This window comes from Cucumis melo, chromosome 9 (genome assembly GCF_025177605.1).
Source record: "Cucumis melo cultivar AY chromosome 9, USDA_Cmelo_AY_1.0, whole genome shotgun sequence".
Taxonomy (NCBI): Eukaryota; Viridiplantae; Streptophyta; class Magnoliopsida; order Cucurbitales; family Cucurbitaceae; genus Cucumis; species Cucumis melo.
In genome coordinates this window covers 8,502,860-8,519,596 of record NC_066865.1, presented here as the reverse complement: position 1 = coordinate 8,519,596, position 16,737 = coordinate 8,502,860, and the positions used below count along the sequence as shown (strand labels likewise).

The 16,737-nt window shown below is 34.6% G+C and overlaps 1 long non-coding RNA gene across 1 annotated transcript; it reads right to left on the bottom strand.

Moving 5' to 3' along the window:
* Positions 1-8,899: 8,899 nt before the first annotated feature.
* Positions 8,900-15,888, bottom strand: LOC127150914 (uncharacterized). Its single transcript, XR_007823491.1, has 3 exons — positions 15,523-15,888; positions 15,363-15,428; positions 8,900-9,512 (listed from the first exon to the last, which is right to left on the bottom strand). It is a non-coding gene; the product is annotated as an uncharacterized LOC127150914 (long non-coding RNA).
* Between the last annotated feature and the right edge of the window lie 849 nt (positions 15,889-16,737).

The following is a 16,737-nucleotide window of genomic DNA, read 5'->3' as shown; positions in this document are numbered from 1 at the left end:
TGCTCCTCCTCCTGCTGCTGCTACTGCTACTATTACTATTGCTGCTACTGCTGCTGCTTAAAATACATAAAACATGCTTTAAATCGTAACATAAACTTTTCATATAAACTTTTTTAGAAATTTTTGTATTGAAATCATCAAAGAATTTATAAAGAAAGCTTGGAATCATATAAAATACTTTTGAAGAAAACACAAGCTTGGAATCATATAAAATACTTTTGAAGAAAACACTCACACTACATGATTACTCAAACCTGAATTACTTCTCTTCTTCTTCTTCTCACATAGACACTTTGGCAACACTTCAACACTTAGCTTTTTCTTTCTAAAATTTCTGAAACAATCCTTAATAATCTAGCTAAAGACTTCTATTTATAGTCTCCATAAACAAGCTTAATCACCTTTAATCTCTGATCAGTTTGCCAGCTCCTACTCTTAGTGGTGCACGCATAAGCTTAAGGTTTAACTTAACCGTACTTAACTTAAACTCTACACGTGGTCCATTAAGCAAACATTAGAAAATTTCTGGGAAGTTTTCTTATTTCTACTCCCTAGTCCTTCATCTCATGGAACACCTTAATCGCATAAAAATACAACTTTCAAAAAAAATCTTGTTGCATAACTTTCCTTGCGAACTAACCAACCTCTTCTCTTGTAGGCCACCCAAAATGCCTATTTCAGGACACTTAGTCAATTTTTTACTTCTTATCTTAACTACGAGTCTTACAACTCTTCTCCTCTTTAGAAATTTCGTCCTCGAAATAGATAAGAAAGACCAACTTCAAACTTTCATAGGCTTCTGCTGTTATTACTTAGCTTTTGTAATTTCAACTTTACACTATGCATCAAAACTACTAACAACAAAACTATAAACTTAAATATTACACTAATCTATTTTCTTACTTTCCTCTAAACTCTATATCAACCACCCTTTTACCCTTATCACAGAGCCTCCTTATGTAGGATGTTGAACTGAGTGGAAGGGCACTTCTGTTTGAATTGATCTTTCTCCGTCTTCTCCAAACTTACTTTGACATTCACTCTTGTAATGCCCTTACTCGTCAACTGGAAACATGTGATGCTCTTTCTCCTAGAAGTTCCAGAATGCCTCTTGCCATACTCATTACACCTTTGTTTTTTTATCCCTACTCCAATGTTATCCTTGACTCATCATGGTTTTAGATTTCTTAAGATTTTCTAAACTTTCTTTTTTTTTCTTCTCTGCCTAATCTAGAACTTAATCTTTTTAATCCAAACTCTTCTCTACTCATAGAGCTATGTATACTAACTGCGCATAATCACTTTTTACAGCAATAGATACAATAGGAGTTTTGATTTCTTCTCTTAGTCCATTCTCTAATTGCCTACATTGTTCAGTCTCTAAGTCGATTAGTGTCATTTCATACTTAGCTAACTCCGTAAGCTTCTTCTCGTACTCTGTGATAGAAAGTTCTCCTTGTTCTAGATGTTCGAATTCATCTCTCTTCTCATTTCTATAGGTCTTAAAAAAGTACATGCAATTGAAAATTTCCTTAAAGTCTTCTCAATCTAATCTTCCTCACCGATTCTTCTCTAAAGTCCACCAATCTTCTGCATCTTCTTGTAATAAAAATACTGCAAAGTCTACCTTTCTCTCTTCCGAACATTACATAACTTTGAAGTACTTCTCCAATGTCTTTATCCATTTCTCAGCTTCTTTTCGTTCAGTCGTCCCAATGAACTCAGTAGCTTCTAACGCCTTCAATCTTTCTATTCCAAATTTCTTCTCGAGTTGTTACCCCATAACATCAATCAATCTTTGAGCCACCCTATCATATACAACTTCTTCTTGCTCTTTTCTCGCATCTGAGTTAAATGAATGCGCTTCTGAGTCCATTATGGGTTAAGTAGTTATCCTTAATCGAGCTCTTTTTGGTGGCATATCTACTATTCCTTCCTACAAAACAACTTAAACAATTAGTTTCACTTTTTCAAAAACACACTTCAAACCAGCAGGTTACTCAAAATCATGCTCTAATACCAAGTTGTCACACCCCGTCCTGCAAACGTACTTGCTTTTAATTCACCTGAGACGTGGTGTGATTTGAGTATCTCTAACGCGTTAAACACCAAAACACTCATCTTGAGGTCCTTAAGACTTGCTTAATCGTCTACTCTTTTCTTTCCTAACTACAGTCATAATTTAGGTGGTAAAATAACTTAACAAAGAGGAACAAGAAAACAAATACTTTTATTAACTTGAAACAAGCGTTCTACAACTCTTTATATAAAATACTTAAGTGCAACACTTAAGTTTAATCTAAACGCCTTGGCAGCCACTTCTTGCGTAGCAAGCCTTTTCACATTTCCCCTACTTGGCCTTAACACCTGGAACCTAGAAGTAAAACTTGAAAACATAAGACAATAGGTTGAGTGAGGTTTTAAGAATTCCTTTTCATGAAATATGTTCTGTAACATCATTTCATCAAACATCAAATCATCTAAACTCACCTTTTCATATAAACTCATCATTTCGCATAAAGAATCATGTATGTTCAACATTTCGCATAAACACACATTAACCAACAATTATTCCTTTTTTCGCCAAGAATACTGAATCCTTCGTTACTCAAAATGCAGTCCTTTTTTACATTGTCAAGCTTCACTCCACCATGCAGTCCTTTTCTACAAGGCTGCCTCTACTCTTTATATGCATATAACAATTAGCTTATTGATAGGAAATAGACTAATGGTCTAAACACCATTTCATAATCATTGAAATATATAAAACATGCTTGGAATCATAACATAAAATTTTCGTATAATTATTTTTAGAAAATTTCATATTCAGATCATCAAAGAATTTGTAAAGAAAGCTTGAAACCATATAAATACTTTTAAAGAAAACACTTACACTACTTGATTACTCAAACCCGAATTACTTCTCTTCTTCTTCTTCTCGCGTAGACAGTTTGGCAACACTTCAACACTTAGCCTTTTTTTTTCCAAAATTTCTAAATAACAATCCTTAATAATCTAGCTAAAGACTTCTATTTACACTACTCCATACGCAAGCTTAGTCACCTTTAATCTCATATAAGCTTGCCAGCTCCTACTCTTAGTGGTGCACGTGTAGGCTTAAGGTTTAACTTAATCATACTTCACTTAAACTCTACACGTGGCCCATTAAGCAAACTTTAGAAAATTTCTAGGAAGTTTCCTTATTTCTTCTCACCTAGTCCTTCATCTCACAAAACACCTTATTCGCATAAAAACAAAACTTTCAAAAAACCGTATCACATAACCTTCCTCGCAAACTAACCAACCTCTTCTTGTGTAGACCATCCAAAATTATTATTTCAGAATACTTAGTCAAATTTTTACTTCTTATTTTAACTACGGGTCTTACAACCATATGCTCACCGCACCCAGCTGCACAGCTGACAATCGGTTGATGAGTAGCAAACTAATCGCAACTAGCCTCTACCTGAGCTGCACGCATCATTTCCATTCCCAATGTTGAGCCACTTCATTTACAAGCTAGTCGCGGTGATCCTCTTTAGATGCTACTGCCATATGCCACTTTACTCCATTTTGTCGTCCGCTACCACCACTAGTTCTACTGTCTACCATCATGGCTCACCAGTGAGGTTAAGATTAGTGAGTTTAGGTGACTGTTTTTGGTTTTTATAATCGGTTTTGAAATACCCATTAAAGGTTAGGTAAGGTTATAAATTAAGTTTGTTTTTTCTTTACTGGATTGGGTTTTCTTGAACTTGAAGGTGCAATTAGAGCCCTTTTGATTCAATTCTTTGTTTCCCATCAAGTTTGAAATTTAGCTCAACCTATAATTTAAGTAAGTTGGGAAGCTAAGGTTAATTAAATTGATAATTTTTTTGGCAAAATTATTAATTTAATTTTTATTATGTATAAGTTGAATTTAAGAATTAGTTTGCAATAAGGAGTTTTTACTAAGCTAAGGTAAGTGATTTCTACTACCATACCTTTGATTTAAGATTGAAGTTGTACTGTATGGATTGACTAACTCACTTTGCATAGAATTAAAAAGCATCAATAGGATTATGTGATAGGTTGACTGAAATTATGAGTATTGTGTTTAACATGTAATTATGAGCAATGTTGGATGATTCATGCACGTTATGCTTATAACCGTTCGGAACTGAGTTTGACTGCAGTAGGCTTATTTGCATTAGTGATAGTTGTTAGCTTTAGCTATTAAACTTGTGTACCTTGCATGTATGGTGTGAAGTCTGCGTTCTAGAGTAAAAAGGTTGTGAAGAAGGAAGCTAAGTGTAAGTACTACGCATTCTAGGGTATGAGGAGTTTAAATTTCTAAGTAAAAGAATGACTCGCTTTGAGGAAGGAGCGTGCATTCTACCAAGGTGATGTGAGGAAGGAAAGTACACGAAATAAGACTAGGCAATGTACTAAGTCAAGATAATACGAGAAAGGTTGTTTAGTAATCATTTTGAGCTAGGCGAGGAAATAGTGGTTTATTATTTCAGAATAGTCAGCTTCTTACGTGTTGGGTTAGAGTTAAGCATGATTATAGAAGCTATTAAACCTAAATGTGTAAATCACTAAGTAGGATTTGGCAAGCTAAGTTGAATTTAAGGTTGACTAATCCAGTTTAAAATTAGTATAAATAGACCTTGAGAGTTTAAAGGTGGTCATAAGAAGTTTTAAGTGTTGAAGCTCTGCCAAAAGAGCATTAGGCGAAGAGAAGAACAAGGAAAAAAAAGGTTAGAAGAAACGTATAATTTTTGTAGGCTACCCTTTCAAAGAGAAAAAACAAAGTGTTATGTTTTGTACAGTCAAATGTATGTATAAACTTGTTTATTTTTATAAGAAAAGCATGACTCTTTGAAAGAATGTTTCCAAGTTGAAATATTTCCAAGTAAAGTGTTTCATTTTATGTTGCTTGTATGAAATGCTTGTATACGGCTACACCATTAGCTTTATTCCTATCATTAGCTAGCTATTATGTGCACATAAGGGTCAAGGAAACCATGTGTTGAAAGGTCCGCATGGCAATGAGAAGGTGATCGAATGCATTAAGATGTCTGCATTCGAGCTGACCGCTTGAGCTACTAGAATTGAACATGTAAATCTTCAGGGATGCTGATGATGATGAAGAAGTAAAAAAATATTGGGATCTTATAAGTTTTTGGACATCGACTCTATTTTAGTGGGTGTGAACAAAGAGTGTTGAGCTTAGCTACTGAATTCTACATTGCTTGGGACTAACCATAGTCAACTATTGATGTTTCCATACAATTTGAGGTATGTGCAAAACTATTTTATTACATGTATTTATGCGACTATATAAACTTTATTCTAAGTTATATTCACACTACTTTTGTACCAATATAGAAACTATTGATACCTAGTTGCGATCGACTACACAAAAGGTACATCATACTAGATAGAACATTTGAAGAACCACACTAACAACGATGTCGTGGATGTCGTTTGAATGTAAGTTGGAAGTTTTGTTTATGATTCAAGGATCATGAGTTCATATATTGTCATATATGGTACTAAACTTTCTAATTTACATTAATGCTCATCATTTTCAAGGCTTTCAAACTTGCAAGAAAGAAGAAGCCTCTTTGGAAGGTCATCGAGGCATAAGGGGTGGGGATTGATAGAAGAAAGAGGTAATCATACTTTTATTTTCATAATCCTAAAAAAAAACTATTTCCTTTTCTTCTTGTGCATAATGTCCAAAGCAAAGCGGCGCTATAGAGTGCAGTATTAGGTCATGCAATTCATGTGTGATATAATATTATCAAACAACCTAAAAATTGTAGTAGTATGTATTTTGTTTTACTTTTTTGAATTGGTTATCAAATTTGCAACTGTGCATATTAATACATGGTTAACTTTGAATATATAGAAGGATCACCCTCGATATACTCACAAGAAGAGCTAGATGTTGTAAGATTAAAGTGGACTGAATTTGTCGAAACACATGTTTACTTTGCGAAAAGCCCATTATTTTTTTTTTGTAAACTTGTATATGTCAATTTAATAGTTACAAACCTTTTTTAGTCACATGACACTTGCATGGATTCATATGTTTCTCAATTTAGATCAACTCAGTACTTAGTAAATGGTAAGATAACTTTTTAGTAGGAGGGTCTATTAAATTCACACATCTGCTGCTATATTGTATTGATTCTTTTATTGTTACAAATCAAGAAGTAATGGTTGTCAATAGGTAAGTCTTCAACTTTATGTGATAGTCGACTTTAGAAATGCATTTATATTTTTTTCAAGTATAAACTGCAAATCAATGGTTTCACAGCAAAGAGAATCCCTCCTCCACCCCTCCCCCAATTGAAGTAACTAAATGTGAGCCTGCCATGAATTCCACTTGAACTTCATATGTTCTTTTAAATACCCAAACTATGACATTGATCTTGTTGAATTCCTTAACTTCAGTTAGATTCAATTACTCAAGTTGGTTGAAAATTTATAATTCTAGTTGAGTGAAGATTCTTTTATTGTCATGAATCAACAAGTAATGGTTGTCAATAGGTAAGTCTTCAACTGTTAGTCATGGTCGACTTTAAAATGCATTCACATTTGTTTCGAATATGAACTTAGAATTGATGATTTTACTTCAAAGATAACCCTTCCACCGCCTCCCACCAGAACCTTTTGTTTCATTCGAGGTTGTAGTTGATGAATATAAATCCACCAGTAATACTTATTTCACTTTCAATGTTGTTTTAAATTCAAACTTCTTCGGTTTCTGGACTTCAGTTACATTTATAGTTTTTAAGTTGTGTTGGAAGTATATAATTTTGGACGAGATGGATGTAAATGTCGTCCATCTAAGATTGCCTTATAATCCTTATGTTTTGGAAGTTCTTCGAGGTGACAGTATTTGACAATGATCAAGAGTGTTGAAACATAAGCCCTTAGCTCTTTTGGTGAAAGGTTAGATTTGTCAAACGAACAAACAAGAAGTTTTGGTTTGTGTGAGTTTAATTAGATTACGTGTTGTAGTGTTGACTATCTTACAGTTATGGTAGTCATATAAAAGCTATGTTGTATGATGTTTAAACATGTGTGTTATAGAAATCATCTTGAAATATACTTAGGAAGTTGATACGTTGTCCTATATGAATTTGATCACTATGCAAAAGACCAAACCCCTGCCCCCCGTACCCGCCCAAACTATAGAAACTACCATTTAATCATTATGAGTACACATAAAGGGAGGCCATACTTGTTGCGCCTCCATGCATCTATCATTAAGAACTTTTTCCTTGAAATGATAAGTTTGATATTATTTGTATGTTAATTACTTGTTTGCGTGAGTTTAATTAGATTATATGTACTAGTGTTGACTATCTTGCAGTTATGGTAGTCATATAAAAGTTATGTCGTATGATGCTTATACATGTGTCTATTTTAAAATCATGTTGAAATAAACTTAGGAAGTTGATACGTTGTCCTATGTGAATTTAGTCACTATGCAATAGGCCAATCTCCATGCCCCCCCCCCCTCAACCTATAGGAACTATCATTTAATCATTATGAGTAAAGAATGCTTTTTGGAAAGTAAACATGTAGGGAGGTCATACTTGTTGTGCCTCCATGCATTTATCATTAAGAACTTCTTCCATGAATTGATATGTTTGATATTTTTTGTATGTCAATTACTTTAGTATTCTTGTTGATGAGTTTATGCCATCCATTACGTACTTTTATCTATTGTTGATGTTGTTTATGTGCTTATTAAGAAGATGAAATATGCTTGGCATGTACTTAATCAATGTTAACTAATGTTCATTTTTGGCGATTTTGCAGGTTTTCAAAGAATTCGTGGACCATAAGATCATGTCGATCTATGTGTTAGTTTTCATTATTTTAGGTGAATGATAATGCATTTTATTGTATTACAATTTAAGTAATGGATTCATGTAAAACCTTTACCAAAGTCAATGTAAATTAAATTTTCATTATTAATATAAAGGTCTTTTTAAACATATATGGGTAATGGTAAATGTGTCTCGTAAAATCCCGAACTTCAATATTTTTACAGCAGAAAAATGTCGAAATAAGTAATTATATGACAGTAAAACATATGTTGTGATATGAAAAATAACGATGTTCAAGAAGAGTTGATGTATAAATAATTATTACACTGGTACAGTGTTTGATAGTACATATGTATTATGTGTAATGAAAAGCTAACACATGACATGAAATAAATGATGTCAATAACAAAAAGTGACATAATAAACCAAGTAGCACATGAACAACAACATTTTTATTGTACCAAATTAAAGATAACAGTAACAGATTTAGAGCGGTAATATAAGTGTATTGTTGATACTAAATTAATGTTGTTTATGCAAATTTAGCGACACTTTTTCTGAAATGTCATTTTATGTCATATCTTTATAGTGACTTCAAACACAAAATATGTGTCATGGAAACTCTTTATGACACATATTTGCATCGTTGATTCACAATTTTCTAGTTTGACTCAAAATATAAGCTTTTGAAACTGGTTTGAGAGAAAACACATGAGTAAATTGGAAGCTCTGTCCGTTTGAAAATGATCTATCTATTGGAACCTTTGCATAGCTTTTACTTTACTTGTCACACCCTACCCCAAACGTCACTTCCTGTGATCAGATCAGAACGTGCCGTCAAGACATCCATCGTGTACCTCCCTGCGAGATGACGCACGAACACCTAGTAAGTGGAACAACTCTTTAACTAGCCTCTTTACAAAGCTCTTCCATTGAGCCTTAGAGACCTTCACAACTTTTTGTAGCGGATAAACAACTCTTTAACCTAGCTTTGTCGCCTAACTTTTATCACTTAACCCAACAACTTGTAGGCGATAAGCACAAAAATAAACACAGCGGAAGAATAAATTAAACTTACTCTCTTTATTAACTCAACACTTTTACAAGGTTCATGAATTACAAATTGTAACCCTTAAACTTTATTGTGCATAAATAAAACCAAGTCTAATCTTCTCACACCCTTCTTCCACCAAGGTGCCGCTCTTCGCACCAAGGTCTTGTGGAGTATAAGAATTTCGATCTCGACCCTTTTCCTCGAGTCATCAATAACCTAACTCAAGGACTAACTTTAGAGTCTCCTTTTATTTCTTCATCGCTAAACGTTACTCTTTGTGGCAAGAACCTAGAGGTGTAATAGTGCCACTTAGTCCTTTGTCTTGGTCGCCCAACCACTTCTCTTAACGAACCACGTTTAAGGCTACCTTTTCCTTGACTCAGCTTTTCAGCTCTCTGGCTCTTCTTGCTTGGCCTCATCAATCTTAGTATTGCACTCGCCTTCCTACTGAGTCAGACCATCCACACTAAAGAGCAATTTACTTTCCAACCGACTCCTTAGACTCAAGAGGAGATACCATGGCTAACATGCCACATAAGACTACAGAATAACTCTATCGTCCATCCTTAACTAGGCTACAACACCTAGGATCCATCCTTCACTTGGCTTCAACACTTTACAATCTGCAAAGGTGAAAACTTAAAATATAAGTTAAACGGGCTTAGGGAGTGATGAGTTTGAGTAAACCTTTTTGGAGAAAACACACAAAACACACAAAATCAACAAGATCAAACCACAACACATGAATCTCATCGCATCAAGCCACAAACAGTTCAACCATCAGTACAACAAGCATCATAAGCACCGCGTTCTTAGATCATCTCATAAACCTACTCATCATTGAGACCTGGGATTCACATTCAACAAACATCACATAAGTTACCTAAGATTTCCACCTACATCTCGTTACATTTAATCTTTCTCAGACTTGGTATTCACATTCAACCAACGTCTCATCACCATCTCGCCTAGACCTATAATTCTCCCCATGTCGTAACCTGGGATTCACACTCAACCAACATCAAGCAAGTTACTTGAGATTTCCACCAGCGTCCAACATCAAGAACTCATCATAACCACCCCGACCTAGGACTCTCCCCTCTCCTAGACCTGGGATTCAAACTTGACTATCGTTATGCGAGTGACCTAAGATTTCCACCAGCGTCTTTCAATAGGTCTCATCTTCTTAAGTTATATAATTATTAAAACCGAAAGATTAGCTAGCTAGCTTATTTTCCTTACATAAAATCATAGTAGCAACAATATCATGTAATAAGCATAAATGATAGAGTACTTTCAAATAATCATCAAAAGAATACATCTTTCACATATCAAGCTTACAAATACAATATTAACTATTTAGGAAAATCATTCATAAACATTTCTTCATTTGATAAAAGATTCACAAACCTTCTGTCTATGAAAGTTACTCAAGACAATCATTTGTTACAAAGATCTCTCACAAAGATACTCGTTTTGTTTATGAAGAATCACTCACAAACATTTATTCATAACTCGTATCCAAACATAGAAAACATTTAAGCATAAATAACAACTCAGAAATCGCGTTGAAATCTGGTTTTGTCACTCATAAAAAATACTTAGCTTCAACTCCTTCCTTCTCTGCTTTTAGATTCCTCTTCTCACCTAGCTGTTCCCTTGACTGCTGCTTCATCACTCAGAACTTTCCTTTGTCATCTTTGTTCGAGAATTCTAATACTTTCAAACAACACTCCTATTTTCCCTTCGACCTTTGGCTCTATTTATTGTGACCTTTCACATCCAAGGGTCACTTCCATGCTATACACGTATCTTTTCACCAATTTGCCACACCATGTAGCCAATTGCATACGGGTGTGCAGTTGTGTTATTTGAGTTTGGAGACAACGCTTCTTCGGAGTCAATTCCACTCAACCGTGCCTACAACTTGATCTAGTTTGTTAACTCAACGAACTTAGTGAGGTAAAATATATTTCATTCTTCATAATATATCATTGATTCAAGATCATTACATGCGAAATGCTCCCTATCAATTTCTTCATTATGTGTTCAGACATGATCATTGCATGCAAAATGCTTCCGATGTCTCTATACATCGCATACTTCTAAGTCCTAGTCGTGTACAAGTTTTTCTACTGCTTGTCCAAGTGTAAGTGAAACAATAGGTTTATCTGGGTGATCCAGAGTCCAACACAGGAACTTCATATCAAAGCTTAGTTTAAGGTTCACTAAGCGTTTGGGCAATATAAAAGAATAAACTATACAGTGTAAATAAATGTAACTCTAAACTATATCTACTTATCTATACTAGAGAATCTGTAAAAGGGGAATTTAGATGGATGGGCGATAGAATTGTGAACTAACTTGTATAAAAGAAGGGGGTGAAGTAAAGTCTATGAATTATAAGGCAATTAAGCAATCAAAGATCCTTGATGCAATATAACTTAGTTAACGTGCTTGTGATTAAGGCCAGCATCTCTCGGTGTCTTTAAATGACATACTTGTTCACCTCTCGGGATTGAAATGACCAACTTGCATTAAGCAAGTTATATCTAAAACGCTTCACTTACATGACTTATAGAGCTTTGCGTTTAAGGGTGATAATCTCTCGGCACCTAATACCCACAATTGTTCTCCTTTTGAGATAAAAATTATGGAAGTTATCTTGCCAAGGTGGAGTTTGTCTCCAAACTTCTCCTTACACGCATTAGTCATATCCTTGCTACTTACCCTCTCGGGTAGTTGACAATATACACTGGTCAAGTGAGAAAAATAGCTTAGCTAATGCGATAAGAAATATAAGCTAACCTTCTTATCAAGAACTTATCATAAGACTTAAACGACAAATAAAACAAGGATGAATGAGCAGTAAAGAGATGAATGGATTAAAGAGGTATAAATATACATTGTATTAAAGAATATAGGTCGTTGGCAACTATACAATATAAACAAATACAATGTAAAGAAATACAAAAATGGAAAGAATAGAAATGACTTTTAAGTTAGGCGGAAGTGGAAATGAGATCTTCTTCACTCAAACCTCAATCTCTCACCCTTAGACTGACTAGAGAAGATGAAGAAAAACTTTACAGACGGTGGAAAGGCTACTCCTTTCCACCACTCTCTAGGGTCTGACCATTCAGGCTGTGACATGGGTTCATTCAAATCCTGATCGGACACTTTTCTTGATGGTGATGAAGTCTTTATATAGGTAGATTTAGGCGGGAAATCTAATCTTCTGAACATGTTAGTTCTAAAAGTTGCTTCCCTATTAAGTTACATCAACTCCATCTACCACTTTCGTCTTTTAACAAACCTCTTCTTGCCTATTAATATGGTCTTTTCACCTAGTCTTCACGCGAGTTCCTCTGCAATTCGCTAACTTCTTCTTTTGTTCATTATCTTGCATTAAGACACTAAAAACAGGGTGAAATAGGCATGAAAGCTTATGTAAAGTGTATTTCCAAATATTTATGAATTCACACATAAGCTACGCGATTTAACACATTTCTTATGCATTTTGGTCATATTATTCTATTTAAAAGGCTATAATAACTTGTATTTCTACAAGTTATCACCAACCTATACTCGACACATAAGCTAAACATCAGTGGCGATTCGATGTTCTCTTGAGACGCCAACCTTATCTCCTTCAAAAGTCAAACTCTTTAATCGTCTAACTCTCCCTTACCTTATCGGAAAACAATAAACATTTACTTTCCCCACCAAGTTGTCAAATCAGCTTAATAGGGCACCTACTTTCTCGCCTCATTCTGTTGAGCGTAGGTACTTCTTAACGTGTTACCACACTAAATGCCTAACTCTTAGCATCCAACGCAAACTTCTTCCTCGCCAGTTATTCTTATCGCGTCGCTTACCTTTCATACGATAGGACTTAGACTTAAGCATTTCTCTTCGTGTCGCATTTTCTCTTTTCACATCTTTTCTCACGAAATGTCTTATACTTATATCCGAATAACTTCCCAATAAGGATCCTCTTTAATAGGACTTACTTTCTCCAGATTAGAGTCTCGCCCATAATTCTTTCGTGGAACAAGTTCTATTATCAGAAATCTCTTTGTTCGACATCCGCATTGAAGGGTCTTTATCGCTTTAGCGGGACGTGATTAGGGCCTTACATTATACCTCTTACATTATACCTCTTACTTGCCAACATCTAGGTGCGTTGCATGCAATGACATCGGAAAACCTTTAAACCACAAGGCTCTAAATGCCTAAGACACTCTTTTGTCCACATAACCTTCAAACCATACCACACTTAACTCTCATGGGTTACTTGGTCACATGCTTCAGAGGTTCCCTTGATATGTCTTGTTGTCGAACTCATGTTCAAAAATCGTTTAACATGAATCTCCTCGCCTAGCCAAGCTTGCGAACCCTTAGTTGCATGCTTGGTCGCGTAGCCTTATTTTAGAGGTCTTGGCATAGGAGACTTAAGAATCCTATAGTTCAGGATTTACACCTTGCCACTTGGATTCCATTTCCACCTCTTGCACAAAATGCCTCACGCTTCCTTTGCTCGCATGGGCTTCTTACATGCACATAACCAAACCTTCCCGCACAGTCGCTCGCGTGGCCTTTACCTCTGTGTCTTACCTTGGTTGCATGATGTAACTCACTAGCACACCTTTCTTGCCTAGCCAAGCTTGTCAAGCTAAACACATAGCATGACGCTCCTCGCCTAGCATGGCTCTTCACTCATTACTGCCTACCTTATGTCCTTTAGAGGTTATTTTAAAAACTTTAGCCTTCTAGCCTTGGCTCAAAATATCATGTTTGATATTTAGCCTTTCCTCCTCCTTGCTAACCTCTCTTTGACCGCCTAACACGAACACTTAGTCAAAATTCCTTCCTTAAGGCCACTTTTACGATGACACTTAAACCATGAAACTTGTGTAACAACCAACTTTTAATAAAATTTCCTTCCATCTTTTTTGGTAAACTTAAAACAAACTTCAACTTTCACTTCCTACACTATAGCTCTTGAAAGACTTAAGGGTTCTTAAGTCCAAGATGTAATGACCCAAACTCTTGAACTAAGTTAAGGTCGTTACTAAAAAGGCAAATTAACAAATGACACTTTCTTTCGTAAAGGAAAACCAAAATTTTAAGAAATTTAACAAAAAATAAATGCTCGTAAAACATAAACTGTCAAAACTAATAAAAAATATCATGCAAACATGACATGTGGGTTCTAACATTTTTTAAAGAAAAATATAAAAATAAATAAGACACATACAACCTCTTAAATTTAATTCGAAGGTCGAATAGTAGATTCTCTTACCTTGAGATTAGCTAAAAGTTTATTCCCTAGCTGATAGTCAAAACTTTCCAATGAATAGATCTTAAATAGTAATGGAAAAAATTCAAATAACTTAATTAATAAAAAGTAATAGTTGGTTGTTGTCTAAAAAATTTCCTTAAATCAACTTACCCAAAGTTGAGGTTGAAACTAATGCGTAATTCTTCCAATTTAGCCAATTGAACCTTCCAGGGAAAACTTCAATTCAAATCAAAAAATAAGTTAATTTTTATGTGTTTATGGATTATATAAATCAATACCTAAAGACTGTATGTGTTTATGGATTATTAATTAAGTTATTTGAATTTTATACCTAAAGTTTAAGATCTATAGGAATAAACTTTTAGCTAATCTCAAGGTAAGAGAATCCATTGCCAGCTTTCCGGACCCTTTACCTTTTGCCTGAAATATTAAACATAGAAAAGAGTGAATTTATATACCCAGTAAGAAACCCATTAGTGGTCCCGCTAGGCTATCCTATAGGAGCACCCCTAGTCGTGCGAATGATCGTAGGTACACACTCCTAAACATGTTTGTGATATGTAGGTACACCCCTAATCATGCGAGTGATCCCATCGGAACATCCTTAGTCATGCGAGTAACCCGTATGAACACAATACAACTAACCCCTAATTGTGTATGTGATTTGTAGGTATACACTTAATAGTGCGAGTGGTCCTGTAGAAATACCCTTAGTGGTGCAAGTGATCCCATAGATAGGTAGGTAGGATAAAAAACTTAACAACCAAAGTTAACAGACACACCACAGTCCAAAAGCATGTAACAATAAACATAAACACGACATGAATCGATAGCCTTAACAGTCATAACGCATAACAATCCAAAAAGCATGGAATCCATAAATCATGCTTAATCATCATGTATCATCAGTCAACATTTACACAAACCAACTGTGCATTTTAGCTAGCATCAATGCATAATCCATAAACACATACAGTCTCTTAAATTTGATTCGAAGGTCGAATAGTAGATTCTTTTACCTTGAGATTAGCTAAAAGTTTATTTCTTAGCTGATAGTCAAAACTTTTCAATGAACACATCTTAAACAGTAATGGAAAAAATTCAAATAACTTAATTAATAAAAATTAACAGTTGGATGTTGTCTAAAAATTTCCTCAAATCAACTTACCCAAAATTGAGGTTGAAACTAATGCGTAATTCTTCCAATTTAGCCAATTGAACCTTCAAGGGAAAACTTCAATTCAAATAAAAAAATAAGTTAATTTTTCAAGCCAAGAAAGATTATCAGGGTATAACCAAAACCCATCAAAATCATCCCAAAAACTTACAAGCTCAAACAATTGAAAGAAAAGTGTGAAAGAACCCTTTGTGACTCAACTAAGAGAGGGGAGAACGGCAACCGAACAATGGGCTAGGCGAAGTTCGATTGAAGGACGTTAGCGCAGGACAGCAGACAAAAACGTTTGGCTCGTGAACTTAAGGAGAACGACACGGAAAGGACACTTTGATTGGGTTAAACGCGACGAAAAATGACCTAGCTTAGGGCAGCTTCGATGGACGGAGAAGACTGATTGGTTGTCGATGAACGGTGGACAGAAGTTGCAACAGTGAACGGCGAGGAAGACAGAAGGTCACAAAGCACGCGACGGCTAAGGTTCAAGGGGGAAGAAGGAGAGGTTGAAGATGGTGCACACTTCTCAAAGTGGGTTTTGAATAAAATAATAATAATAATAATAATAATAATAATAATAATAATAATAATAATAATAATAATAATAATAATAATAATAAATATTATTATTGTTATTATTTTCTTTTTCCTTTTTCAAATAACCAAGTATTTTCTCTTTCCTCCATAATTAGTTTCCACAAACTCGTATTAAATATATATATCAAGTATACATTTTTAATCAATTTTTTCCTCTCTTCAACTAACTTTCATCACATCACTTTTCTCTTCTCAAAGTATAATTATCTCTTTCCTTAATAATTATACTTTTACCAATATCAATAGTATTCACTTCCACAAATATTTATATACATATATATTAACCAAAATCCCCTACATCTACTGATTTCTAAATAAAACAAATAACATACAGATTTTAATCTAATTCTCAATAAATCAAAAAATTCAAACCTTCCAATTAATTAAACATTCACCAACAATATTTAATTAATTTCAATTTCCAAAAATCAAATAATTTTCATTAAAAAAATTCAAAATAACGTCTGTTCACACGAGATTTCCAAAGAAATTTGATTCGTGGAGTTTGTGTTTATGTTGTATTTATGTTGATTTGATGCGATGTGATTCGATCTATAGAATTCGGTCCTTCATTCTCTCTCGGTTGTATGCTTACGGTTGATTTATAGAAGCAGAGCACATGATGTTCATGAAGTTGGAGCCTTGAAAGAAAGTTTATATCTTCAAAAGAGCTTCAATCTTCGAGGACGATTGACTTCAGGAGTTGAAAAGTCTTCTAGTGCTTGGGAGAATTCTCTCTAGGCTTTTTGGAGTCAAAAAATTTTCTCCCCTACAA